The following is a 27,513-nucleotide window of genomic DNA, read 5'->3' on the forward strand; positions in this document are numbered from 1 at the left end:
ACTTTTGATAATTCAACTGTTTTCTAAAATGAAAACGTTTATTTTCGCGCGTCCCGAGCTTGTTCTTCTTTTTGTCGGATATCGAAAGAGTCCGGAAAAATCACACTTCCGTTCTGCATCGATGACAATAATAAGCATGTGTACCTATACTGTCTACTCTCTAAATGGAATCACTGTCAATACAAATTGAACAAGAATGCCTTCTACGATCACAGCTAAGTCTTCGTTTATATTGCTTGTGTGATTTTATATACTTTCCTCAAGTTCAGTGAATAGTCTGATTTCAGTGATATAAGCACTGTCTTTCAGTGATAATACACTGATTCTGTCAACGAGAGTACCCTCATCTTCTTAATCTGATAGAATCATTGAAAAATGGTGAATAATAATCATAGTGGTAAGTACTATGTAGCACTGCAAATCTATAAGATTCTAGTGATTCAGATTTAGAGAGTACCATCTAAATCTGAATCAAAGAAATTTTATTGATTTAGGACCAGTTTCACGCCCTACACTAAGTTTACTTAAGCGATCGGTTAAGTGTCAAAACCGTGATTGGTCAATTCTACTTAATGACAAATGCAATTGGTCAATTTCAATAAAAAAAAAAAATCAGCCGATCAAGTTAATCGGAGGTTGTAAAACTAATCCTTACAGTGCGACACTTATAACTGTGATCATTCACTGTCTTTCAATGATTCAGCACAAGAGACGGGGTTCACTCACTGATCGAGAAATCAATGTATTATCACTAATCTTACTGATTGGAATTAGTGTATTATCACTAAAAAACATGCATATATCACATGATTGATACAGTTATAAGTATGCCACTGAAATCAAGCTGTTTGTCATTCAGTGAATAATATACTAATTATCCGATATAGAGAGCAGGCGCGTATTTGACAAGTCGACGGTAATCAGTTTGATACGAAGTCCGCGTCCAGGGCCCTTGTCCGCATACCGGTAAACAAATCCACGCCTAGGCCGCGAGGTTTGCAGAAATAGTATGGTGTGACGCGTACTTTATGGTTGTGTAGAACATGCCCTCGGTACGTTGTAACGTACTTGTTCCGCGCGCTTGTTACCGGTAACTAATGTTCTACCCGCCCATTCGATAGCGCGATCCGGCCGATTGGCAGGGGAAGACCGCTGGACCAGAAAGAGATCGAGCGATTGAGCAAATTACGACACATAGATTGCAAGCACCAACGGGAGCTAGAAGCGATCAGTACACTATCGCGGCATCGGTACGACGAAATGAACGGAGCACGAGGATCAAATTTTCTCGTTTTGCAATCGGCAAGCCGAACGAACGGTGCAATCGAGACGATCGCCAGCCGATCAAACGGACTACGCGAAAAACGCGTTGTAAACACATCATGTCCTTTTTATCTGCATTCAGTAGTTTCTTTCTCCCGCGCTATATATTTTCGTGTCATGATACGCCGTAACGCAGAAACATAAAACTGCGAGAATTTCGATAATGGCAGACGATGCGCAGTGATAAGCTCTCCGCGTTTGGCAAGAGAATATTTCATCGGAATGATTTTCCCCTGGATAATACTTTTCCCCCTGTAATATTCCGTTCTTACATTGATTACAATGAAAATGTATAACTTTCATACTTGAGTCGATGTTACAATTTAATTCTATTAAGGTTCGGAAACTTTATTAAGGGATGCAAGTGATCAATCGATCGCGAGAATTGCTCGATAACATCGATGTTATGAGGTAAGTTAGGAAACAAGAGCTTCCTCAAGCGCTTCCTTAGATCGTCCTAAACTACGGGAATAATCTTCTGCATTTAACTTTTTAATGTAATTTATATGCAATTTGTTTGAAAATATAAAATAGCAATTATGCGCGCTGACGCATGTATAAAAAAATGGCAAGGATCAAAAGGAGCTAGAAAAAAAATTGTACGCGATGTCTAGTCATGCGCTTCTCAGTGGCTGTTCTTTTATCGTCACTCCGCCATACGCGAGGCGATCGATTTTGGCAATACGACGTTCCGCAATCGCAACTTCAGCCAATGTTTGCTCAATAAACCTCGCAAAAGCCAACGAACCATCTAACTCGTTATCTCTCAATGTAAAGGTTATTAATCGTAAGAACGATACAATTTAAACCAATTAGTTTATACAAAAAATAAGTTTAGACTACATTCTTAAGGTACACACACATAAAAATAATAGATTAGTAAATATATATCAACGTTTTAAAATCGCGTGAAACATTAATGCTCAGTATTCCCGGTACATGTACAAAAGAACGGTTTTCATGAAATCCGAGAGAGAGTTGCTGAATGCGTACCACTTCAGTTATTTTTCATTACATTTCTATTAATCTATTCGATACTGATTTGTATGCAATTGAACATTGGAAATTGTAGCTCATTGTTTCAAGAACCTATGTTAGTTTAACTATCATCATTTATCAATTTTATATTAATATCATTTATTGTAGTAAAATTTGTGATTGTACGATTTAGAAAACTCAATATAGATTTGATAAAAATAATTAACCTTTATAATAATTGCAAATATGTGTATAAAATGAATTTAAAATATTCCATATTACTTTCATGAAAATTTTAAAATAGAGAGTAATTATATTAATATCAATAAAATAAGCTAATCAAAAATTAGCATTAATGATATTTAATTTTTTTTAATATTAATACACATAGAAACAAATATAAAATTTATTTAATTTTTCGTATTTATATTACTCATTTGTTATTTACTTCATATTTTTATCACTAAATGTTTATATCGAGGTATTAAAAAGTTTTGAAATTCTAGCAACCAATTTCAATGTCCAAGGTAATTATTTTGGCCAAACAAAATTATTTTCAAATCCATATTTTATTAAATTTTTTAACATTTCAACAAAATCGTTCTTGCCTTGTACACATCATATCTCATATGCAGAAATAAATTTCACTTTAAAGTCAAAATTCACCTCGTTGAAGGCTAATCTATTATACAATGTGCTTTTTGTTTCTTGCTTCTTTTTGTCTATTACCTTTTTACCTTTTCGTGCACGATTTTATCAACAATCGTGTTTCTTGTCACGTGTTTCTTGTCTCTTTCGAAGTTCGTTAACTTTTATTTCGCCAAAACAGTGCGCGAAAAAGCAAAAGGACAATAGGCAAAAAATAAAGAAAAAAGAAACAGAAAGCGAAGAACACGTTGTAGACTAATTTGAAATATCAGTGTTCATCTCCGAAGCTATTATTAGTATCAGAAATTATATTCTTGTATCATCTCGCGATCACAATTCCGATAAAGGAAAGAAGATGAGAAAGGGGCGTGTCGGATCGATAGAGAGTTTATTGAAGCAGATAGGATCCGTAGTAAAAATTGCATCAGGTCAGGAGGCCCTTGTTTGTCGATGATGCTTTGATGTTCGAATGACAACGAACAAGTACCTTGCAGCTACAATGACCACGCTATGATAAAGGTGTAACAGTTACGTGTTGTGGTTGGGCAACACGGCCGTGTTCGTAGAACGCAACCACACTCGTGCCAACGAAGGCGTAACAGAGACTACGTAAATTTGTAAAGCTCCGTGGTAGAGCATCGCTGAGAGAAATTTTCATTTTACTGCGCACACGAACTACGCGTATTGCCCGTAAGAAATAGTGACAGCTACAATTTGATTGCATTTAAACGTATTGATATGACTTTCTTTTCCCGTTGGTGCGACGCTCATGCGAATTTATGGCGGCACTTTCCTCCGCGAACTTTTACAATGATCGTTCCTAACGCGACTTTGACGATACATTATAGTATACGATAACGTGTAACAGTAGAATCAACAAAATACGCAACGCATGTACCACGCTATATATAGCCTACCGCTGGGCGCATCGCAAAAGCGGTCTTTTCACCATTTGGCTGCCGACCATCGCGTTTCGAATGCACAAACTGCACGTTCTAGCTCGACAAATTTCCGTTACCGCTGTTATACCATAAAGGCATCCTAACGACAGTTTGATGGAACAAAATAAATTCTTTATATTTCTTTCAGTTAAATTTGCCCCACATTAAAATTTTATTAAGATAACTGTACCATGTATAACGAAATGATAATGTAATCTGTATCGAAAGTTGTGCTCTCGGATTTTCCGCAAGGATGATTGATTCTCAGTCGTTCGAGCTTACAAGGAGAGGTTTTCAACTCGGAAATTCAAAAAATTATGAAACTGGCAATACATGGGTCAAAACGTGTAGACCGAAAGTTAAATTGACAACGTGCGTCAAAATGTAGGGGTGGAATTCTCGTGGATTTTCATTAGAACACCTTCCGAGAACATTCTTTTTCAAGTTTTTCCAACTTAATAAAGTTCTTCAATGCGTATATCTAAGCTTTAATTATCCTTTTTCTTGTGAAGTTAGCTTTTCTCTCTACTTTCTAGAATTCACTTCACTATCACTTATAAAATGCGCGTATTTATGGATGTCTATGACATAGAGGTCTATGTAAGCATCCACAGTGTTGAGGTTGAGTTCGTGAGTTTACTAACGAGGGAAGAAATCAAACAAACGACGTAAAAACTCATTTTCAGATTATTGAATAATTCAACTTTTTGAATAGCCGACACTTAAACTATTTCTTCGTAGTTTAAAATATCAACTTTAAAGTATGATATTTTCCCTTAAGTCAGTTTTCTTTCAAAATTATAAATTTTTATATAAAGACATGTATTTCTCTGATCTTGTTGGTTATGATTAGTTATAATGTTTATACAATTTTTTTTTAAATTAATCACCAACACTGACATCCCATAAAGCTTTAAAAACATGAATAGAAACTAGAAAGTGTCTTTTATCAGATAATAATAGTTTTTATAATACTGTTTCGTTTTTTGTAATAATTAATGTTTTTGCAGCATAATCTAAAAAGAGCGTCTGAGAATTGGGCTTAAAACTGGTACGCTAGATGTTAATAGTTTAATAGATTTCAGACACGGTCCCGCGTAGAGAAGGAGTTAATTATAAAATAAATTAATAGACTAAGTAATAAAATATATTATATATATTTTATATATAAAATTAAAAGACTAGGATATAGATTCCTCCCACTTTATACATTCTTTTGGCATCTTATTAGTATCTGTGGCATCTGCTATTTTTTCTACATTAGAGTATTAAAAAAATATTTGAAAACATTCATGAAACATTTACCAACATTGTGGTTAAAGATGTAGTTATTATCTATTCTTATGAAGGATGGTACGAAGAATTTACGCTGCACTGCAATTTTATGTTTCAAAACAACAGAGGAAAATATGAGAGAGAAAAATGTAAATAAAACAGTTTTAGGAAACTACAAACATGTATAATAATAACCTAACATTATCAATTGTATACTCTTATTTCAACTATGCAATTTACAAGAGAAAATAGTATAAATTTTATTTCTATTTTCAAGAATTTGTTTCAGCAGATTTTATATAGAAAACGTTCCTCAATGTATAAACCACAGATTTTTATTTTTTGATTTGTTTAAACAGATATTACGTTTTAATACAGTGCAATGTTTAGTTTCCGAGAAATACGAGGATGCCGCTTTAATAGGGATAGGTCAATATTTCCTCTAACAATCATACAAATACTTTCTAAAGATGTAAAATATAAATAAAAAGTCCCTAAAGACGTTTTTTATACTTATCTTTTTTATGTTTACTTTTACTTTTACACTTTCAATAATTTGTTATACTTCCGTTTAAAGGTGATGAAAATTTATTGTAACGCAAATAACCCAATCGTATGTACAAAAGGTACCTAAAAATACAGTGTAGACAAAAGATTAAAGCACAGTTTATTACGTGTACAAAGACTCATGCAGCGGAATAATACCGTAAACTCTCCGAATGGAGAAGGTAGCATAAATTCATCAAACGCGCCATTGAGCCGCACAGCAAGGAGCTTCCATACAACCATTCCCCGTACTGCTCTAATATTAAATGGAATTTGTCAATTCACAATGATGCGTTTATACGCGCGTATCGCGCCGGCGCCTCTTTAACACCGATGTGTTAACGACCGCGATAACAATTACCGTTTCGATTATCTTTCGTCGCGTTATCTCTCGATATAGGTCAACGATCCTCGCTTTGTGATGAAAGATTCAGAATTCGGTAAATGATGTCGATTTCCCGCCGCGCCGTTCGCAACGTTTAATATCGCATCCCTTTAACTGTAGCGCAAATTAGTTAATCGCATCTCGCAACATCTCCTGGAAAATTTCGCATGCATAACTTGGAAACTTGTACGCCGAAAGTTCGATTCATTGGCTCCTTTGAGGCAACGCGCGTCTACGCGCCTTGTTATTATGCACCTGCATCCCTAATATCGCGGTCTCACCCTATGCACAATGCGTCAGCCACGGGTAAACTACACCCGGGACACGTGGATACATATACGTACATACACGCCCGTGTATATACGCATTCGCGTACGTACATACGACTGATACGTACGGATACGTACACTTACGTGTTTGTATTCACACTACCTCTATTAAACTGATGCGCGTGTCGTTCAATTCGTACTTGCGATTACCGGGCTGATCCGCGCTGCGTGTTTGCGATAGAAATGGAGAGACATTCGCTTTAGCCTACAATCGTTTACACGTATTCAGGAACACTGAACTCTGTTCGCGACGTCGCGGAAATTTTACGCAGTTCGTTCTGCAACATCACTCCTGCGATACGCGCGTGCTCGGTCTCATGATCAGCTCGGATTCAACTTAACACGACGATAAATACAGATCTACCTCATGTTCATCCTCCTCGTCTGGTTTTGTTAAATAGTTTTCGCGAGTGTAACGAATGAGTATTTTCAATTTTGCAAAGTAAAAATTTCATTGGTTTGCCGGCAACGCGAAAATATTCTGGCTTTGTTAGTTTGTTAAGCAGTCGGAGAGGAAAGAAAGGTCATGTTTTTTAAAGAGAAAATTTTATTGATTGCTGGCAATGCGAAAATACTTGTCAAAGAGAAAATTATATCGCTGCGCTGGACCTGTACGCGGCAACAAATGTTACCCGATTATCGGCTTATGTAACTGTAACTTTCGACATTTAATGTCCACAAACGCTGTCCACGCAAAATCGGCCGATACGAATGCTAAATAAATATTCTCCACGCCCATGCAGCAAGTATGTCGAAAGTTAATTCTCGATCTGGACTACAATTTAAACCTGCCAATTATGCACGAATATAAATGCGACATATTTTCTACGGTGCCTTCCTTTCAGTTTGTTCCACGTTATTTCTCTTTTCCATCGGATACGCGAGTGTTTTTTCTCGTAAATGTACCGGCCAATTGCACGTAGGTCTGTCCCGACAAGCTTCGAGAGAAAATAGATGTATACGGTATCTCTTTGTATCGACAATGCGATGCGACCCCGTTGTTCTCATTTCCATGATGCTGGGACGGAATTGATCAGAATATACGTGCATCAGGAGATATGCCATTGTAAGACCGGCTTCCAAGATAATATAGTTATTGTTTTTCTTTCCTTTCCTCTTTCTTGCGGTGCACATATAGCATACATTGCAAAATATTTTACGTGCGATGCAGCAAATATTACCTAGCATGGATATGTGCACTGAGAAGAAAAAAAATGGTCGCAATTAATTATATAATTTAATTATAATTTATTATTATTTTTTATACCAACTACATATATTTATAATTGTTTTAACCGTGCAAAAATTATAGTTATTAGTTATTATATTATATTATTATGTAAATAAGCGAAAAGCAGCTATATTCACTGTAAATCAATCAACGCAGAAAGGACACGAGTAACACTTTTTACAGTTTTTATTCATTGAACTCGAGTAGACGCGTTTTCAATGCAAATGTGACACTTATTCTAGGTTTCTAAGGGTCTAAAATAAACGTTGAAATAAACAAGTGCAGAAAAGCACTAGTTCAGAACTCATTTTTTTATTGTTTTCTCTTTTTTTCTTCTTGTTTAATACAGCGCCTTTTTATTTATTTATTAGACTCGTGTTTTCTGTACTCAATGTTGGTAAAAAAAAACCAAATACAAATTTTATAGCACGCTACTGTAAATACTTTATTTTATTTTTAAGAATATTAAACCAGATAAATTACAATAACATTTTTAAAGTAAAAAATCATAAAAGATTGTATTGAACAAAATTTGATATTACTCTGTGCAGTTTTGAATTAAAATAATAATACATTTATCTCTTTTTCACTTGCATGACTTAATTCTTAACTCGATTATAATTAATAAAGCCTTTATTTAATATTATATTTGTTATAATATTGTTTGCGCTACAAATACTCCAAAGTTTTTAATTATGTATTCATTATTTATTTATTAATTATAAAATCGCGACTAATAAAGATTGTGCAGTTGAAACTTATTTCGATATAATATATGGTATTAATTTTATAAATTTACATATTAAATTTGTATTATTCATTGAACCTTTATATTTTGCTTGTTTTCTTGATAATATATTCTTCAATTTACTTTGTTGCAGTAATGTAGATTTCAAAGTTTTTCTTTTAAAATTTTATTCAATACAATGTTGCTTTTTGTCTCTGAGGATCTCTTATATCAAAAATATTATTGTAATTCATCACTGGTTTGATATTTTAAAAATAAAATAAAGTATCTATAGTATATAAGTAAAATATAATAAAATTTAAGTTTTGATTTTTCTTTTACTAACATTGAACACAGAAAGAACAAGTTTAAATTTAAAATTTAAATTTTATCTGATACACAAGCATTTCAGGAATCAGGAATATGTCAAGAGTAATATCATATTTAAATAAAATATCATGTTTAAATTACCAAAAGTAATTTTATTAATTTTTTCACTGCAACTAAAGCTAAACAATTTTTTATTAATATTGAAAAATTTAAAAACTATGACTCGTTTCTTTTCTGCACTCACTGATTCAATTGTAATGGCATTTTCACTGTATAAATATATTTATTTTATTTTTACTGTACATGCCTGTTTTAGAATATTAATATTGGAAATTATCATAATTTATAATAAAATTGTTGATGAAATTATATAAACATAAGGTATTATTACTGACATTATAACAATGTTAACTGTAAAAATGGAGCTGTTAATTATAATTATTTTAAACAAAAAAAAAGTCCATATCAATCATAGCAGATTTTGAAAGAAAAGTCTAATAATAATTTTACGTAAATTATACAATTCTGAGCTCATACGAACTGGGTGCCAATTATTTATCCATTTTGAAACACAATTCTTAAACCTCAAACAATATAAGCTCTTAAGCAATATAAGTATTACTAAGAAATCTAAATGTAGTAACAACACAACAGTGGCAAGCTCTTTTGCTGTAAAAATAAATACAGTAACAAACTACAATAAATTGGACCAATGAAAATTTTTCTTTTCGTGTTACAATAGTTACAAATATCAAAAACTTTTCTCTCAGTGTACGTAATTACTGTGCACATCGCTTCCAAACGATTGACCTTGAAGGAGAAAACGTGCAATCGCAAAAAGTCATTATACGAAATAAGGAAGGTTATAACTACGTACGCGCGTAGCATTCATAGACGCGGACGTTTAAATACAATGACCATCGTCCGATTACCAGTACCGTTCATTAACGTAACGAAGAAGAGGATATAGGTATGCACGTTGTTTCGCGCGAGGAACTACGTAATCGCCACACGGAGTTTCCGAATTCTAGAATTCTACTCCGTATCCAGTCCTTGATACCGAGTTTCGACTTAGCCGACCATTTCCCCGGATACTAATGCGATTTCGCATTACGTGTGTAATGGAAGAACCCATTAAGTGATGTGTGCCGCTTCACCGCCCCGAGACCACATGTGAGCTTCTCTGATAAGAGTATATACCTTTGACATCGGGATATTCGCGGGGCTATTTGCAGATTATTATTTTTCGCGTACGCGCCCTGTAAATTGCACTGCGAACGTTCGATTAATATCCGGGCGCAAAACGGGAAAAACGGGAACTCGAGCGCTCAAAAGTATGCAGATGCGGCCCGTAAATTCGTCTCCCAGAAATATTGTTTGGTACATAGACAGCATGACTAATGCACACCAGTGGAGGATCAATAATTTCATTATGTATTCAACGTCGATACACGCCGGCAATAAATCGCTTCCCGCCGAACTACGGTGAATCTGTAAATCTTGTCCAGGGGGCTTCCATATTCTCTAAACGCGCAATGCAAAAAGTCACGTCAACAAACAAGTGGAATCAGAAGGCATTACATTGCCATATTTTGTTGTCGTATCATGGAATTCGCCAATTAATCATCCTACTGTCCCGAATGGCTCGCGATAGTCCGCTTGTAACGATAACGAACGAATAGGAAGAGTAATCACTTTCTACGCGACGTGCACCTAGGGATGCTTAAATTTAATAGGTTATCGACATTTTTACTGATTCGGTAGCAACAAGTGCTGTATTAAACGATATTACACCGAAACTGTCGATACGTCGTAAATAAGACGCTTGTAATGGAACAGGAACAACAATGACAAATTAGTAAAAACTCGTGGGAAACGTAAATTCCGTAATACCTCGAAATTAACATCCCAAGAGATCTCGCCAACATTTTTAAACTTGTTCTACGTATATTTATATAATTTTCTCATATGTAATATGCACTTTGCATATTTTCTACCGAGTATAAATACCTAGTTAATATTGAAAATAAAATACGATCGCGGAACGAAAGTAACTAAAGAATAATATGGAAACCGTATTATAATATTAATACTATTAATACTTCGATATTATCGGAATATATCATAATTATCCGCGTTAATACAGAACCATACGTGCGGCGTTTCAATATAATATTCAATGAGAATGGAAAAAGTTCACGAAAAGAAATACCTTTGAAAGTGTTAGACGTGGATGTGCCATTCAGCATTCGATATCGTTCAATAAGTGGTTAGATCCCGCCGTATCGCAAAACCAGGCGATAGGCGACAGCGAACGATATGCCGACGAGCAGATATTTCTCGTGACTCTACAAATACGAGATTATATCCGATCCATCGTGCACGTTGACGTCGGATCAAATTTATTTAACGGAGCGCACTTCGCTAATATTTGCAATTGTCAAAATCATAAACGAGTGCAAATGCTGAATGAGATATCAGCCGTGCATAATCTTCGGACGAAAAATGATTCAAAGCGGATAAAGATTTTAAGAAGCGATACACGAGAAGTATTATGCTGAAATCACATGATTTTCGTGCCTACTCCTTTGTAAGCTGATTGATGATTTGTACATTACTCGGTTTGCTGTTTGAAGCACTCCATAAAGTCATTATACGAAGTTGGCAATGGATGATGGATCATCCAACCTTGCATCCAACTTTGATGTTCAACGGATAATTACTGTGTACAGTAAGGAAATTAATTGTCTGGACACAGAATATCAAGAGTTTGTTACGTATTCATCAAATTTATACTTTTTAAGGGAAAGCTCGATTGAAAGTGAGAACCAATAATGCATCTCTATCAAAAGCTTACTTGTGTTCAAACTGAAAAGATTCATTGGTCTGTTGTTAATAAAATCAAATTGAAACATGTTTTTAAATAAAATCGTGCCAATTCTACTTTATCTCTTATCTTTATCTTTTTATTTGTATGAAAATATGTGTAGAAAATGGTGAAATTGCGATGAAATAATACTGAATAAACAAAATAATCATATATACAGTCACGAAAATAACATGTTCACACAACGTACTGGGTATTTATTTTACGCTATAAATTAAAAGCATACTTGTAAATGCATCACTGGCAAAGTGTTTTCAACTTTTAATCGAGTTTTCTTTAACAAATTGTAATATTTGATGAATTTGTAATGCAAAATATTTTCAATATCTAGACAATTAGTTTTGTGACTATACATCTACATATATTACGAAATTAGCAATTGTTTATTTTCTAAAGATATTGTCAATGTTCTGCTTAATACATGTCTGTTCTTAATTTTAATTGATGCATGCAAGTAAATTTGTAAAATAATGTAATAATAACGAACATAGAAATCATACATATTAACGTGCAAGCTAATCATTTAAAAAATCGTGCATTGTAATTCTAGCCAGAGTGATTTTTATTATAAAATTACAGTCAGATTCAATGTGACAATTTTCTATAAAATCAAGGTAAGATGGTAATTTATTGGTAATTTTGGTCAAATTCATTTTCTTCAATAGTTTTATATGCAAATAGACCGTATTATCTGCGAATGTTATTTTATCTATATTGTCGCCAATTGTATTCTCTAATTACTCTCTAAATACTCTCTAATTGATGAAACCAATTTCGTATAATCTCTTTGTTCTTTGTGATGTGAATGCACGGCCAACACTGTTATGAATGACAAATTTGTCTCTGGTGATGAGTCACACAGCAAACTAGAATTAGATAGCAATGTGGACTCAAAATTTCAGTATTTTTTACATAATTCTTCAGTTTTATTAATATTTCTAATTTTAGCCATTTATTATTTAAAATTACAGTTGCAGAAAATTTATTTCATTTTCTATATACGAATATAAATTTAAGTGTTTTTGCTTTTGTTCTCTATATTTTTAATTATATATCACATTTTAATTGTTAAGATAATAAATAAAGATGCAGTAAGCTTATAAAGTATAATAGTATAAAAAATATAAATTAAGACTGCATCTGTCACCTTTTGTTTTGAAAATCCTAAATAAAAAATTTTATTTGAAGTTTTACTAGTTACTATGCACCTAGTTTCCTAATTACTACATGCGATATGTAACATGTAAATATACTGTATTAAAATATTTTATGATAAGTTAAATAAAATGTTTTACTGCCATTAAAAGCTAAAAATACTTTTTACAAGCCTTGTATCAAAATTTTTTATAAATTATTATTTGTGTTTCTTTTCAAAGTTACCGAATAATTTATCGTAATTTACCAAGTTGCCGTCAGATTAGGCCATTTTCATCTCTAACTATGGCAAGCGGAAACAATAACAAATGATTGCGCCTACGCCAGTGTCTCTCAGTAGTAATTTCACCCACAGAAAATATTCCTGGATTCAATGCTATTACTCTTCATAAAATAAGCTTGAGATAATAAAGATAATCATAATTATTGTTGGGGGAAGAATATTTTATTTCTAAATGGAAAAATTCTTAAATCAAAAAAATAAGAGGATTTCGGTACTGTCGTATTAATTTTCTCAGACAGATTCAGATCAGACAATGAAAAATTTTGACAAATCTTATAATATTCTTAATTTAACACTAAATTGAAGAAAATTTTAAGAATTTTTCTCTTTATGTATCAAAAACCAACAGAGAAACTCGCTTTGTGAATATCAACAATGTTCCGTTCTACAAAGTAAAGTTCCATAAGGACTCGCTTTATGCGTAGGCAAGGCTGACAGGCTTTTCGTGGATGCATTAATTATAATGCATCGCAAGCGAATTTTCCTTATGAGAGAGCGCTTGTCTCCTATATATCAATGATGTTCTGAACTGTATGCGGTTAATCATGTTATAATATTGAGCAAATTTTTATTCGAAATGTAAAAATATATACAAAGTTTTTGTTTCAAGACAATAGATCAGTGTTATTTAATACAGTGGAGGAGAATAGGAATTATAGATCATCTTTTAATATTCTTTTATTGTTATATTGCATTAGATTGTAATTAAATTAATTACGTCAAGAATATGTATAATCTTATTATACAGAAGTCTTTTCTGAGAAATTACTGTTACAAGGTAATGAGAGTTTCTATCTCTTTCTCTGCCTCAGCGATTTCGTCATCCATTACGAAACTCTACGCAGTAGGAGGTTGGCTTAATTAAAGTTCGATAGCACGGCAAACAGGAAAGTCAACCGCGGCACTGCTACTTCTCTGCACGGGAGAGATGGAGCAAAACCATAAGTGAAGCGAATTGGCCTACGGCAATGTTTTCAAAACTATACATATAATACCGCCGATACTTTAAACTCGAATAACTTTCTACGTTAATTTATTGTGCTCATTAGGTGCACGGAATATGAAGTAATAGCAGTGTGGTTTACATCGTACTTAATTGTGTGTGTGTGTGTGTGTACAGAATTACTCATACTGTCATTCCTTGCAAAAATCAATGCTGTTGCGCTACCTAATGATCCCCGGTATTATTCAGAGATAAGAGCGAAATGTCCATTTAATTTTCTAGCAGAGAACACTCATCGCGTGCGACGACCAGTAATATCCAAAAGACCGCCTAACGAGTGACAAAAAGTGAGCGTCGTTAACGTTAATTAGTAAGATGTTACTCAGAATTTTAAGTTTCATAATTACACGGTAATGACATCGTGTTATCGACCGCTTGCCCCGGCAATCTCCCGTATAGTTTATAGAGTAAGTTCTAAAGAGACTGATATCCCCTCGCCCTTCGTTCCCACCGCATACACATGCACGTCTGGATTTCTACGAAAGCTTAAATTTATATCGAGCTATTTTTATGACAATGCAAATGTCAGGCAATAGTACGTAACTCGTAACTGTAAATAGCCACATCCCGTTGTTACGGGAGGTACTTTATTTTATTGGTACAGTCAAATGTTCACCTAAGAACGTTTGCGCGTATACGATCTTGTTTTTAAAACAAGTATAATTAAAGAGTTTCCTACAAAAAGCAAACAAGTCTCTTTTTTTTTAATATCCAAATTATGGCGCTAAATCATTTCCTAGCTTTACATCGTTTTGTTCCAATAATAATCAAATAGAAAATAGGAAATATGAAATATATAATAAATATGAAATTCTCAAATCATCAAACAAGTTCATCAAACAAGTTCAGAGATTTTATTAATGTTATATATTATTAATGTTATAAAAAAATAAGTATAACATATTGTAGAATAAATAAGTATAAAATTCTAGGCAGAATTAAACAAGTCCAGAGATCTTTTATTTCATTCTTTTAAATAAGTCCTCAAAATATGAATCTACAACTTTATTTGTATATCTATTAAATCTCTAAAGAAAAATTATCATTATTATACAACAGTTTAAAGATGAAAAGTTTATTTGTTTCTTGAAAATTTTTAGGTCTTGTATGATTTTTGTAAGAAATTCTTCAATTACGATAGTTCATAGATTCTCGACTATCTGTCAAATATCTGTCAAATATCTTATAACAAAAAAAAAAGTTTCAGTGGAATCGTGCCGTATTGTCTGTACCATAACGAGCTCGTTGGTCAAATGCGCATTGCCTCCGTTCCCATCGGAACATACAGAGCGGAAGAAGAACTAGGCTAACAAAAAGAAGAAAGGGCAGTTATAGATACGGAATGAGGGATGCAGCAACGCGAATCACGACGGCAAAAGAAGGAGACGGAGATAGACAAAAAGCGGAAGGATGGGTGGGGGGAACGAAAGAGTTATGCCTCCGGTATAGATTAGGAATATTTATGGACCAGTAAATCAGATATATCGCGTCCTCTCTTCCGCGTGTCCTCACGCGATGCGAATTCTTTCAAAGTGAGTCCTTCGCCCGAGAATTTTTTTTTTTAATATACCGCGACAGATGACGGGAGAAGATTTAAAGAGGCGTTGATTATAATAAAATGGCTAATAAAAACTGATGCAGCAGGAAGTAGTAAAACGAGTCGCGGCGCGCATCAGCGATCCTATCTCGTAAAACGTCTACGTTCTCTTGAAGCAAGATTTTAATTACGTGCGCAACATCGCGTCCTCCTTTTCTTTTTGCTCGACATTCGACTCGCTTTCCTCAGTAAAAGTCCTCGCACACGCGCACGCGCGCGCGCGCGCGCGTCCTTCTCTCGACTGCAGATTCCTATTTCACAGATAACTTCCATAACGTCACGCGCTATCGTGCCCTTTCTTTCACTTCACCTCGCCCCGCCGGCGTCGCTTAGCGAAGAAAGCGATGGAATAAAGCCGAGATAGGATGGAAAAAATAAACGCGAGAAAAGCGCAGGGACAAGGAAGGCGATGGCGCGAGAGAAGAGGAGCCCGTGGATGGAAAGAAATTTCCGTGGCAGGCGGACGAGCAGGTTGACGAGGGACAGAGAAGCGGCAGAGATACGAGCGACGAAGAAATGCGAGAGAGAAACGAACGGGTGGAGCGGCCCGCTTATTATGTAAAGAGGACGTAGCTTTTTTCTCGCGCGTTTCCGTTCGCTTTATTCCCCATTCAAAAGCTCTTTGAATTAATATTGCATTACGCGATAATGCGCGGGCCGACTAGCAGCATTCGGCTTATTGCGCTCGGGACGTTGTCTGTGCGAAATGCACGCTAATAAAGGTATGTGCGCTAATTCGCGTACGCGCGTTGCGCGTTAAAGTTAACGCGCGCATTTCTTGGTCCGACGATGACGCAGCTCCTAAGAAATTTTTTTCTCCCCCTTCTCCGTTTGCGCGAAAATTGATTCGCGCAACCTCGGCCGTATGTAAAAATTAATTTGGGAAAAAAGTTTTTATTTTCACGCAAGCACATCGAGCTAACTGATCCTGTGCCTAGCTGAAAAAAAAAAGAGTAACGATAAAGGGATGTTTAAAGCTCGGTTAGGTTGCCAGAAACGAGAGCGTTCGAAACAGTAGAGCATTTGAAACAAACACGCGGCAACTCTTTAAACAATATCATTCGATACGCAATATCCACGCTTGCGGCGAAATCGTATTATCTGCATGCGTGCAAGCGAAAAGGCAAAACAACGCGGTAGCAGTGGCAGGTAAATACAGACGGTATCCTCACGTGAACTGCCTGGAATTTGAGTACGTGCGTCTGAAATTTAATCCACACGAGCTCTTTACCCCCGAAAGTCATATGCCAATGCGTAATCTGCCAGAAATTCGTTGTCGACAACAAAAACATCGCGCGGTACTAATGGGTACACCCACACGACGACTTGTGTCCGGCATTGCTTGCGAAACGCTACCGCCAAGATCGATCGGAGCAAATTAATTACCGTGAAACGAGAACGCATGAAACATCGTTTTCATCTTTTGTCGAAAACGAAAAAGAAATATGGATACACAAGGGAGTAATATTAGACGAGATCCATACACGTTGGTCGACAAACCGATATATCTTACAAAGGATCTAGTGCAAAGCTAACGCGATTGTGCCTAATGCGATACGGGATCGATTCCGATGGCCTGGTGATTAAACCAGATCCCAATGCGGGTTTCCACCGCGAAGAGTTAGCACCTATCAATCGATTCTCATTGTCCTGAACACGATCCTTCTAACAGTTAATTGACACGCTCTCTTTCAATGCACGTACAAATAATAAAATATCAATTGTGCTGTGAATAAAAGCAATTTACTCAATTTACTTTTCTTCTTTTAAGTAATAATTATCTTTAAAAAATTTCCAATATGTATTCATTACAAATTTTATAAAAGCTCATTATCATGTATTCAAAAAATGAAAGAATTTATACTCTTTCAAAGAATATTATAAAAGACTATTATAAAAATTAAGAATTAATGAATGTTAATTTTCCCAGCTCGATTATATCAAAGACAAACATACATGAGAGAAAGGTCAATAACGACTACATAAAAATTGATTTTTATTACACGTTGGTCTTATAATGCGTATACTAAAAGCTTTCAAATTTTAATTTTTCTTTCAAACAATGATATTTAAGGTATTGTGTGACTATTACAAGGCTGAGAATAACTTTAGCATAGTCGAAACTTTCCACTAAAGTTATTGAACAAATTTATTAATTTTATAACATTGAAAACATTTATATGTGCTCGTTATTGATCTTTTCCTCGCGTATGTTTGAATATTATAAAATTTTACAAAAGAAAAATTAAAATAACAATCAAATTTTCATTTTAACTTAATATTCTTGATTAAAATATTAAACTGTTCAAAATTATTATTAAAATTAATAAAATTTAAAATTTTAATTAAATTTGATTTATAATAATAGATTTGCAGATATATAAACAATGTTGCTCTAAGATAACTTAAAATTATCTAGATAAAGATAAAAAAAATTACATGTAAATGTATCTTAGATAAGACAAAGATGATTTAATTTAATTTATATAAATAAAAGATAAATATATTAATTATATAATTATATAATTTTATCTAGATAAATTTTTAAATAATATTGCTATTGAGCAATTAGGATCTGAAAACAATATATTTTTATTTCTAAATGTTTATTTTTATTTTTAAAAACAAAAATGTTTTCAAATTTAATCCGATAAAAAATATTCCTCTTCGAAATTAATGCACAAATAAAAATTAAAGTTAAAAATTTGAAAAAATATTTAATTCACATTATATAATGACTGAAAAAATTTCTCGTAAAAGTTTTCAAATTTATAATTTTGAAACAATATTTATATTGCACTACTACTGATTTGTGCAATTTTAACTGCATTCCGATATACGCTGTCAGTATTAAAAATCTATAATTCACATACTATAGATTTTTTTATATTGACAATAAATTTTTTAGAACACAATTTTGTCCACTTTGAAAAATTTTCTTATTAAGATAAATGATAAATGACTTGGAAGTTGATGTCATAAGGACGATACTTCACTCTCGCTATTGTTCACATTATCTTAGATAATTTGAAAAAAATAACACTTCTTTTATCTATGATAAAAATGAAAATAACATACATTATAATAAATTATCTTTACCTAAACAAAAATAAAATAAAATTATTTCTTTATCTAAATAATTATCTAGATAATTTTATAAAGATAATGGCAAACACTGTATATAAATTTCTGAAAGATTTTAAATAAGTAATATTTATTCACACAAATATGGGAAGTAATGTGTTACAAGTAATGAGTCACCGCTTCTTTACTTTTTTATAATAATGAGTTGATAATAATATTGCACAATTTTTCATAATGGAAATGATAACTCCAGAGTTAAAAAAGTCATTTTTGACAAATGACTCGATACATAACGAGTAGTACGTAATTGCATATTTGTTTTTTTCAATAAGTAACGCGTAACGGCAACGAGGTGATTGTCAAATTGACTATTCCAACTTAGCCATTACTGTTACGTCTTATCATTACTGATAAAATCGTAGCATCATTATCAAATCGTTATTATAAAAAAAGTAACGATAACAACGTAACTTATTACTTCCTATCACTGTACTTATTTAATTCAAGTAATTTACAATATGTATTTTTCGTACAACGTGAGCGCTTCATACAAAGTTCATTTCATTGGTAATATTCTTATCTAATATGAATACGCACCGCTTTTATCACGTAATAAATTCTTGACGATATCGCTCCCTACGCTCGGTCTATATTAGCGGATCTCGCGAACACTAGCTGAAGAAAAAGTATGTCGCTCGCGCCGGCTTGCTCCAGAACGATTTGTTACATAATGCCGAGTAATTTCACGTCAGATTCATCGTTCCGTCCGCAAGAATCGATCTACATGGAAACTATAACGGCATTTCAGTTTCAGGCGTCCAATCGTCGTATAGGGCAACGCATGGCGCGACTGGATAATTTTTTCGTACTATACGCAGCACGGTATATGTATAGAGCAGGGGGGAGATACGTTTCCCTTAAGCTTCTTACTTGGCTATTTTCTCGCTGAACTCCCCGAAAAATTATTGGCTCCAGATCCCAGAGCAAACTCGTGATCCGCTCTCGGCGCTCTGCGATGAAACTTCGAACCAACATTTAATCCCGGCGTTTTGCACCACGTTCGCCGCCATTGTCGTCGCTGGCACCGACCACCAACGGCATCGTCGTGCAACGTCAAAGAGAACCCATCTAACGGTCGGCGTTCATCGATCTGTTCATTAACGACCTAATTAGCCACACGGCCTGATTACTCAACCTCGAACCATCAGTCCAAGTTTGCCGACGAAGCGGCCGCGCGACACGCGATGCTGGCGTCGTTAAGGAATCGCGGATGACTACCCCTCATGAAAAGAAGGGAATCACTTGATTTGGATCGTCGCCCTACGGACATATCATTATCGGGGAGATGCGGACTGCCAGATATTCCAATTATCCCCCACCCTCTGTCTCCCTCGCCATTCGCTGCAGGATATTTCATTATTAGAAAGTCTGTCCGACATCACTCTGGTTCTTATCCCTTGAAAACACTTCGTTATTAGAAACTCTTCCTCCCAGATGTTCGAATAACTTGAAGATCTCCCCTCCTACGCTCGGGATCATGCAAATTATCTTCCATAGATCGGTATAACTTGGGAAAAGAAATCTCCTTGAATTTGAAAGCGCTAAATCATCTTCAACCCTAAACCATAGCGCGCGATCCTGCCGAGCACTGCGATGAACATTGCGGTGAGCATTGCGTCATATGAACGGCATTGCAGTCTGTCATTTTCTAAATAAACATATCGGATTTATCGTAAGCTTTAACCTCATATTTACGACGACGTAAAAGAGAATCGTATAAAATAATATCCCTTTAGTATATCCACTGGTACAGAAAATGGGCTGTATTTGTTCCCTAACAAAGAAATCAATAAAAGTATCGGAAAAACATCGTATCGATAACGTCGTGCGTTGCTTGCAAACGCTCTTTCTCCGCGCATTTTCTCATATCCGACAATTTTACATCGAACGAAAGCAACGAAAGCAACATGTATTTCTCATGAATACAGGTCCCGCGAGGCTATTAATACCACTTACAGACTCCCTCAACAGCGCTTCAACAACATCCGTCCTTGAATTTTAATATTGATGTAACGTTTTCGTAAAAATTTTACAGATATTTACGGATATCCTACGTTCATCTCGCTTTTCGAGCAATCCGCGATTACGCTTTTAAAAGAGAACGATCCATAATTTCAAACGGCCAACACCTCCCCCGCAATTTCAACGTGCATTTACAGATCAATTTTGTGGATGAACTAACTCCATTAATCGCGTCTTGGGAATATGGAATATGGAGCTGACCGGAATGAAATTTACGTCGAACGAACTGTAAATCGTAATCAGCCCCGGATAATGCGCAGTAATGCTGTTATTTTTAAATCCTGCGTATTCATCCCCCGCGCTTTTGCGCTAAAGACACGAAAATCCGACGAATGGAGACACTAATTGCGCAGCCACATTAATTTATTATGATGTAACTGCTATTGGATGCTCGTCGTTGCGCCGGAGATACGGCACGAAAGCTTTTACCAGAAAACGCTCCACCTGCAACATTGGTTTCTAGCGGATCGATCCTCCAGAACCGCAAGTGCTTTGTCAGATCGATAATGGTATTATACGATTACGCTTTCTCTTGGTAAAAAAAAATCTGATTTAATTTTCCTATGCGCGCGTACAAGGTAATAACCGCAACGTGGCAGAAGAAGATATCTTCACGTATTAATTTCACGCGATTTAAGGATGTTTAGTATCCACTTTTGAAATATTAGTATTTAAAAAAAATTTAGAAATTATTTTCACACATGTTCGGAGATTTATTAAAAAACAAAAAGAAGACGAATTTGATTTGTTGAAGCAAGTTATAAGAATTTTAGTTGGCAACAAATTTACCAATTGGACTTTATGAGAAATGTACGATCGCGTTGATTTAAATGGTTAAAACACATTTTAAAACATGATAGAAATTAGTTTAAAATATGAAAAAGTATAGTAAATGCAAATACAGAAAAAATACTTGAATGAACAATTTTTATTAAGCATTGATTGTTTCAAAAGATATTGGCGATGCTGGAGTCGTACTTCCGACAAAAATAGTATTTTAATACAAATTATACTTCGTATTGGTTTTAAAAAATATAATAACTTTTACAGAATTAAAATTCATATGCTAATGTATGCGGCTCTGATCCACTTTTAGGCCAAAAACAGAACAAAATAAAAAAATTACAGATTTTTGAATTGAGTTTTACTCTAATATGATGACCCATACGTTAGTTCATCAAAATATTCATTTCGTGGAAACGTTATGCATTACGTGTACGAAATAAAGTCACAGCCACACTGTAAATCCAAGTGTATAGAATGTATAATCACTTTTCACGCATTTGTATTTTTAATGCATTAAATTAAATTTATGCGTGTGATTTTTCTACTTGTTAAACGCTTAGACGTGTATCAATGTTAAATTACACGTCCAAGCACATAAAAAAAAAAATTACGCCTACATAAATGTGTAAAAAGTGACTATGATTTTATACAAAAATATACGCACTTGGATTTGGAATGCAGTGTCGTCCCTGAGACCGAGAAGAACAACAAATAAATGATAGGTTACTCACCCCTCTCCCGGGTCGCGCTGCCCGACGCCGACCGAGCTCTGCTGCTCCTTCCCTCGGAATCCTTCGCAGCGCTGCTCCTTCATAGCTCTTACACGATCTCACACACGCACGCGCTTATTACCGAAACGCAACAAATACAGAATTAATTGCGCAGGCCGTACGTGATTCCCGATTAAACGCGATTCGAGAGCGCTTCGCTGCGCTGCGTCTCCGCTGGCGTTCCGTTGACGGGAAAGAGCGTCGATAGTGGATGACACCAGCGTCAGCAATTTCACTCCGATTTATCAGCGCGACACGACGCGAGTCAAGGTAGAGTCAAGATGCCAAATCGACACGGTTGACCTTTACTCTCTATAAATGCGTGCGTCAGCGCGCGTTACAGCACGCGTAAAACATCTCGTACGTGCACGGAAGTCGTCCCGATATGAACTCTCGATTAGCCGTCTCGATTAGCCGTCTCGATTTCGCCCTCTTACCCTCGCTTGACTCGCGCGATAAATCGAAGTGAAGCTGACGTCATCCGCTATCGGCGCTCTTTCCCGCCAACGGAACACCACGGAGACGACGCAGCGTAGGGAAGCGCTCTCGAATCGCGTTTAATCGGGAATTACGCACGGCCTGCGCAATTGATCCTATCAAAACACAACGAATATATATATTCGTTGTGTTTTGGTAACAAACGCGCGCATGTGAGATCGTGTAGGTACTACGGAGAAGCAGCGCTGTGAAGGATTCCGAGAGAAGCAGCAGAGGCTTGATCGGTGTAGAGACTCTATAATAAAAGACTGGCCAGCAACCAGATTTCGTCAAATTTCTGCGAGTGAGAAAGGAACATCTCACATCTCACTATCTCGCTCTTTCACAAATAGCAGAGTATGTTCAGTGTATATGTATGTGTAAGTGTCCTTTACGCAGCGTGAATAGTGTGATTGAAGTTTAATATGGTGGATGTTCAGCTAAATTTTGCAATAATTTCTCATCAAAAGGATATATTATGGGCAAAAAATATTGGACGTAAAGATTGGACGCCTACAAATAATTCGTATCTTTGTGAGGTTAAGTAACATATTTGTTATAACAAAATCATAAGAGAACATTAAATATAAAAATTATGTCAACATATATTATTTAGATTAATATACAAAACAAATTTGTAGTATTTTTTTATAATATTTATTGATAAATATTACGTATATTTAAAAGAAAAAAGTAATTACAGTTTGAATTTAAGCGAGAGTTGATGAAAAATTCTGCTCCAATCAAAAGTGGTCAGTCTCTTGTTACAGGGTCTCTAGATCGGTGTCGGGCAGAGCGACCCGGGGAGAGAGGTGAGTAACTCATCATTTATTTGTTGTTATTTACTCGCACGGTACTAATCGATCGCGACGCACTCGCGTTTCGTCAATCGTTTTACATCGTTTTCTCTCGTAGCGCGCGATTCTGTCTCAGAGATACTACACTGCAAATCCAAGTGTGTACATTTGTGTGTAAAATTACGTTGTTACTCTTTACGCATTTATGTGCAGATATTTTTTTATATGCTTAGACGTGTGATTTAATACTGATACACGTCTAAGCGTGTAAAAATTACACGCAAATTTAATGCATAAAAAATACAAATGCGTAAAAAGTAATTACACATTTTACACACGTGGATTCGTAGTGCGGATATAGAATAAATAAATAAACAATGTTGAATAGTTAGAATTAAGTTAGGAAGCCTAATTTAAGAGAGTATAGTATTTTACAAATTGTATATTTGTGTACGTGAGACCTCAACGTAGTAGAATGTAAGGGTCTGTTAATGTTTCATACATTGTGTGTATTGTATTATAAATCGTACATATGTGTAAGTTGAGTTTATCGATAAATCTGACTCCAGCATCGTTTTAAGGATATAACAGCAAAATAGAGTCATTTTTGCTGCAAAAATCGTTCTAAATCAAATTGTTCGTTGTTTTTTCTTTGCAACTGGTTTCAGAGTTAAAATTCACGCATTCGCAATCAAAATTTTCAGTCGTTGATAGAGAAAAAGAAAAGAATAAACTCAAGAAACTTTTACTTTATTTCAATTTCGATAACTTTTAGCTCGTATAGCCAAAACATCATTAAATTATTTTGCAACTAATTTCAAAAATTTTATGAGGAGAAAAAGAGAGAATCATTACGCCGGTAAATGGCGTCAAGTAAGCTTTAATCGTTACGCTGGAAAAGTTAAAAGGGTTTAAATGATCCTAATCGAGCGAAAAGCACATATTAATCGAGTAATCTGGAAAATATGACATTTTATTTTTATCTCCCGGCGTATTTATAGGTCAATGATGGAACGATATTTACAACATTTTTCCCTCGTGTCCCAATATGAACCTCGCCCGCAGTTTTCGCAGGCGAAATATTACTGCCGCGGAAACACGCTCGTAAATATTAGTTTTATATATCGGACTGCTCGTCGAAACGCACGAGAACCAGAAATTTCCGGCTACCAATACCGCAATTTTCGAAGGCTATCAAATAATCGGTCCATTGTTAGCCATTGTAAGCCGCTGTAATAAACATTGATGCTCTCCTCGATTTATTGCTTTAAATATTTTTCCCCGCAAAACCTTCTCGTCTTTTCGTTTGTTACTCGCGGACTGTTAGAAGTAATCTTTCTCGCCGTGAAATGCTCCTGTGAAAAGTTATCCCAACTTTTTTAAAGATAAAAAAAAATTATTCGGATGATTTCCCAAGAGTTCAAAGAGTCAGAGTTTGGCTCCGTTGTTTTCCAAAGTTTATTTTTGGAGATTCTTTGGGCACATTTTTTTGGAAACACTTTTCAAACTGTAGAACTGTTCGAAATCTTAAAATACGAAAAAAAAATTGCAGTTTTCAATGAAGAGTGTCGCGTGCGTGAGAGTGAAATGTTAACCTTCCGTCTTTTCAAGTAGTAGCTTTCATTGCTTTAAACACAGAACTTTTTCTAAAATCAATAGAGAAGTTCAGAACTGTCGGGGAGGTGCTGCGCTTTCCTCTTTTTTTTTAATTTTGGGAAAGCAAAGGGCTAACTTCGCAAAATTCTACACGAGTGCTGATCCGATTACGTCGCGCCGTGACAAAAATGACGTATTTTGCGCCAAGCGCTTCCAGAATTAGTAAAGCGGGATACATTGAGCTCGATCGGGGCGGATCCATAATTTCCCGGAATCGGAAAATAATTTATAGCCCGACGGGGTGCTGCGAATAAAAAATAGAGGGGTGAATCGAACTATTGCCCTGCGATGCCCCGCGGACGTATATGTTCCGATAAGATCTCAAATGGCCATCATTTTGCGAGGAGAGGCCTTTCTTCTCGTCCTTCGCGTTAGAGCGCACTTCCCCGCTAATGCGACTCTGCAAATTGAATTAATGACGCCAATTCGCCACGTATCACCTCGCAGTCGTTTTTCGTTTACGTCGCGATAGCGATCATAACGTTTCTATATTACTGCAATGATTCCGGTTGCGTTCACGCTTAGCTTCTATTAGCGCGATTGCCATTGTTAAAATCATCATTCTTCTTATTAGCATAATTTGGGAAATATACGATTTCATGCGTATAAAATATGCACATATATTATGATATGCAAATTGGTAAATAATTTCGAATTGCGTAATAAGGGTAATGTAACATTATACAGATTTTATAAAAATACAATGAAGGTAACACGACGTGGGACGTGAAATATTGTATATTTTACATCAGGTGAACGAGATATTCGTATCAAAAAAATAGTGGTGAATAATATACGTGTGCTCTGCGTGAGGAACTGGCTGCACGATTGCGCTATATATTCAAAATGAACGTTATGATGTGCGAGCTGCTCTATGAGATCTAACGCAACATTATTTCACGTAAAACGTTTTTCCCAGACACGGAAACGCGTATCCGTGTGCGTCGTAAAAAAGATTAAAAAAAAAAAAAAAAAAATCTGTCAGGGTTGGCAGCGTTTTAATTAGTTAGATGTGACATACGGTTCCACGCGGTTGTAACGGAAAAAAAAATGCGTGATATTTGATACATTACGGAAGAACGCGTGTAACTGAATCCCCATTTTTGCAAAACAACCTCATGAAGCATTACGACAGCTGTTTCGAAGCCGTGCCAGCGATTCGCATCGCACCGATTTTTTTTTCTGGAATTAATTAAGCAGCCCAGTGACTGCATAGAAAATAAGCCCGCGTTATTTACGTAACCCGGCGATTTTATAATTAGGCTGAATTATACATCCGAACGGTTGTTGCGGAAGCCAATAATAGAATAACCGACGCATAGTATACAAATTGATAACGTATTACATCACTATACTGCCCGAATGTTCAAAATGTTTTGTATTATTAGCAAGTTTGTTTCGCGCTCTCCATCGCTTCTCCCGAAAAAGAGGGAACGTTAAAAAATTCCAACGTCAAGTGATAGTCGATATCCTCGCGAACAGGAGCAAGTTCCGCTTTCAAAGTAGATTTCACGCGTTCCTACTCGCATTAACGTAAACGGATTAACTCGTTTCGGTCGCGAGGTTGGACTTTCGTGCGAACGATTAAATCTCGCACGAAGGGAGTGGGAAATGAGAGGAGAAGGGCAAGTGTGCAAGCGAGCGAGAAGGTAAAGGGGGCAAAGAAGAACGGAGTGTGTTGCGAGATAGAGACTCCGCTGGTTACAAGGCTAGAACCAGGAGGAAGAAAGGCACGAGCGGAAGGGGAGACAAAGTGCGACGCGCGACTACCTTCGGGCGTTTCGAGGATAATTTGCATTATTCGCGTGGAAAGTTTCTCCCTTGGCGCGTTAATGGGTCTCTGGGACCCGAGATTCGGATATACCATTTTCTTTTTCTCCTCTTCCCCGCCCTACCGCCGCCGCGCCGCCGCGCCGCGCCACGCCGCGCCGCGTCGCGCCGCATCGCGCCGGAGCGAGCGGAAAAGAAGTGAAAATACGAATCGCCGCGACTATCCTCTATTTTGTCATTAACGACGGCGCGAGGTAATGGATAATGGTCCTTTGAATCGAGAGGCAGTATCGCGGGAAAGAAACTTCGGGAATTTACAGTTCCTGTTCATTAATTTTTATCTGACCGTAGAAAATTAAGCGTGCATGCGCGATAAGCTGTCTGCATTTCTATTTTAAGTAAAACTAACGAATTCGAGTAAAAAGCTTCAAAAGGAAAAGTGCGAAGGATCCG

At 35.7% G+C, this 27,513-nt stretch overlaps 1 protein-coding gene across 7 annotated transcripts in view; it reads right to left on the reverse strand.

Moving 5' to 3' along the window:
• The window catches only part of LOC105194268 (peroxidasin), a 188,667-nt gene that overhangs the window by 140,827 nt on the left and 20,327 nt on the right, over positions 1-27,513 (reverse strand). Inside the window, exon 1 of one of the 7 annotated variants that reach the window (XM_011159116.3) lies at positions 22,322-22,340. The exons of the other annotated variants lie outside the window; for them this stretch is intronic. The gene's annotated coding sequence lies outside the window, so the exon portion shown is untranslated. Of the gene's footprint in view, positions 1-22,321; positions 22,341-27,513 lie in introns of those variants that run through there. 7 annotated transcript variants of the gene reach the window in all.

This window comes from Solenopsis invicta, chromosome 3, assembly GCF_016802725.1.
Source record: "Solenopsis invicta isolate M01_SB chromosome 3, UNIL_Sinv_3.0, whole genome shotgun sequence".
NCBI lineage: Eukaryota > Metazoa > Arthropoda > Insecta > Hymenoptera > Formicidae > Solenopsis > Solenopsis invicta.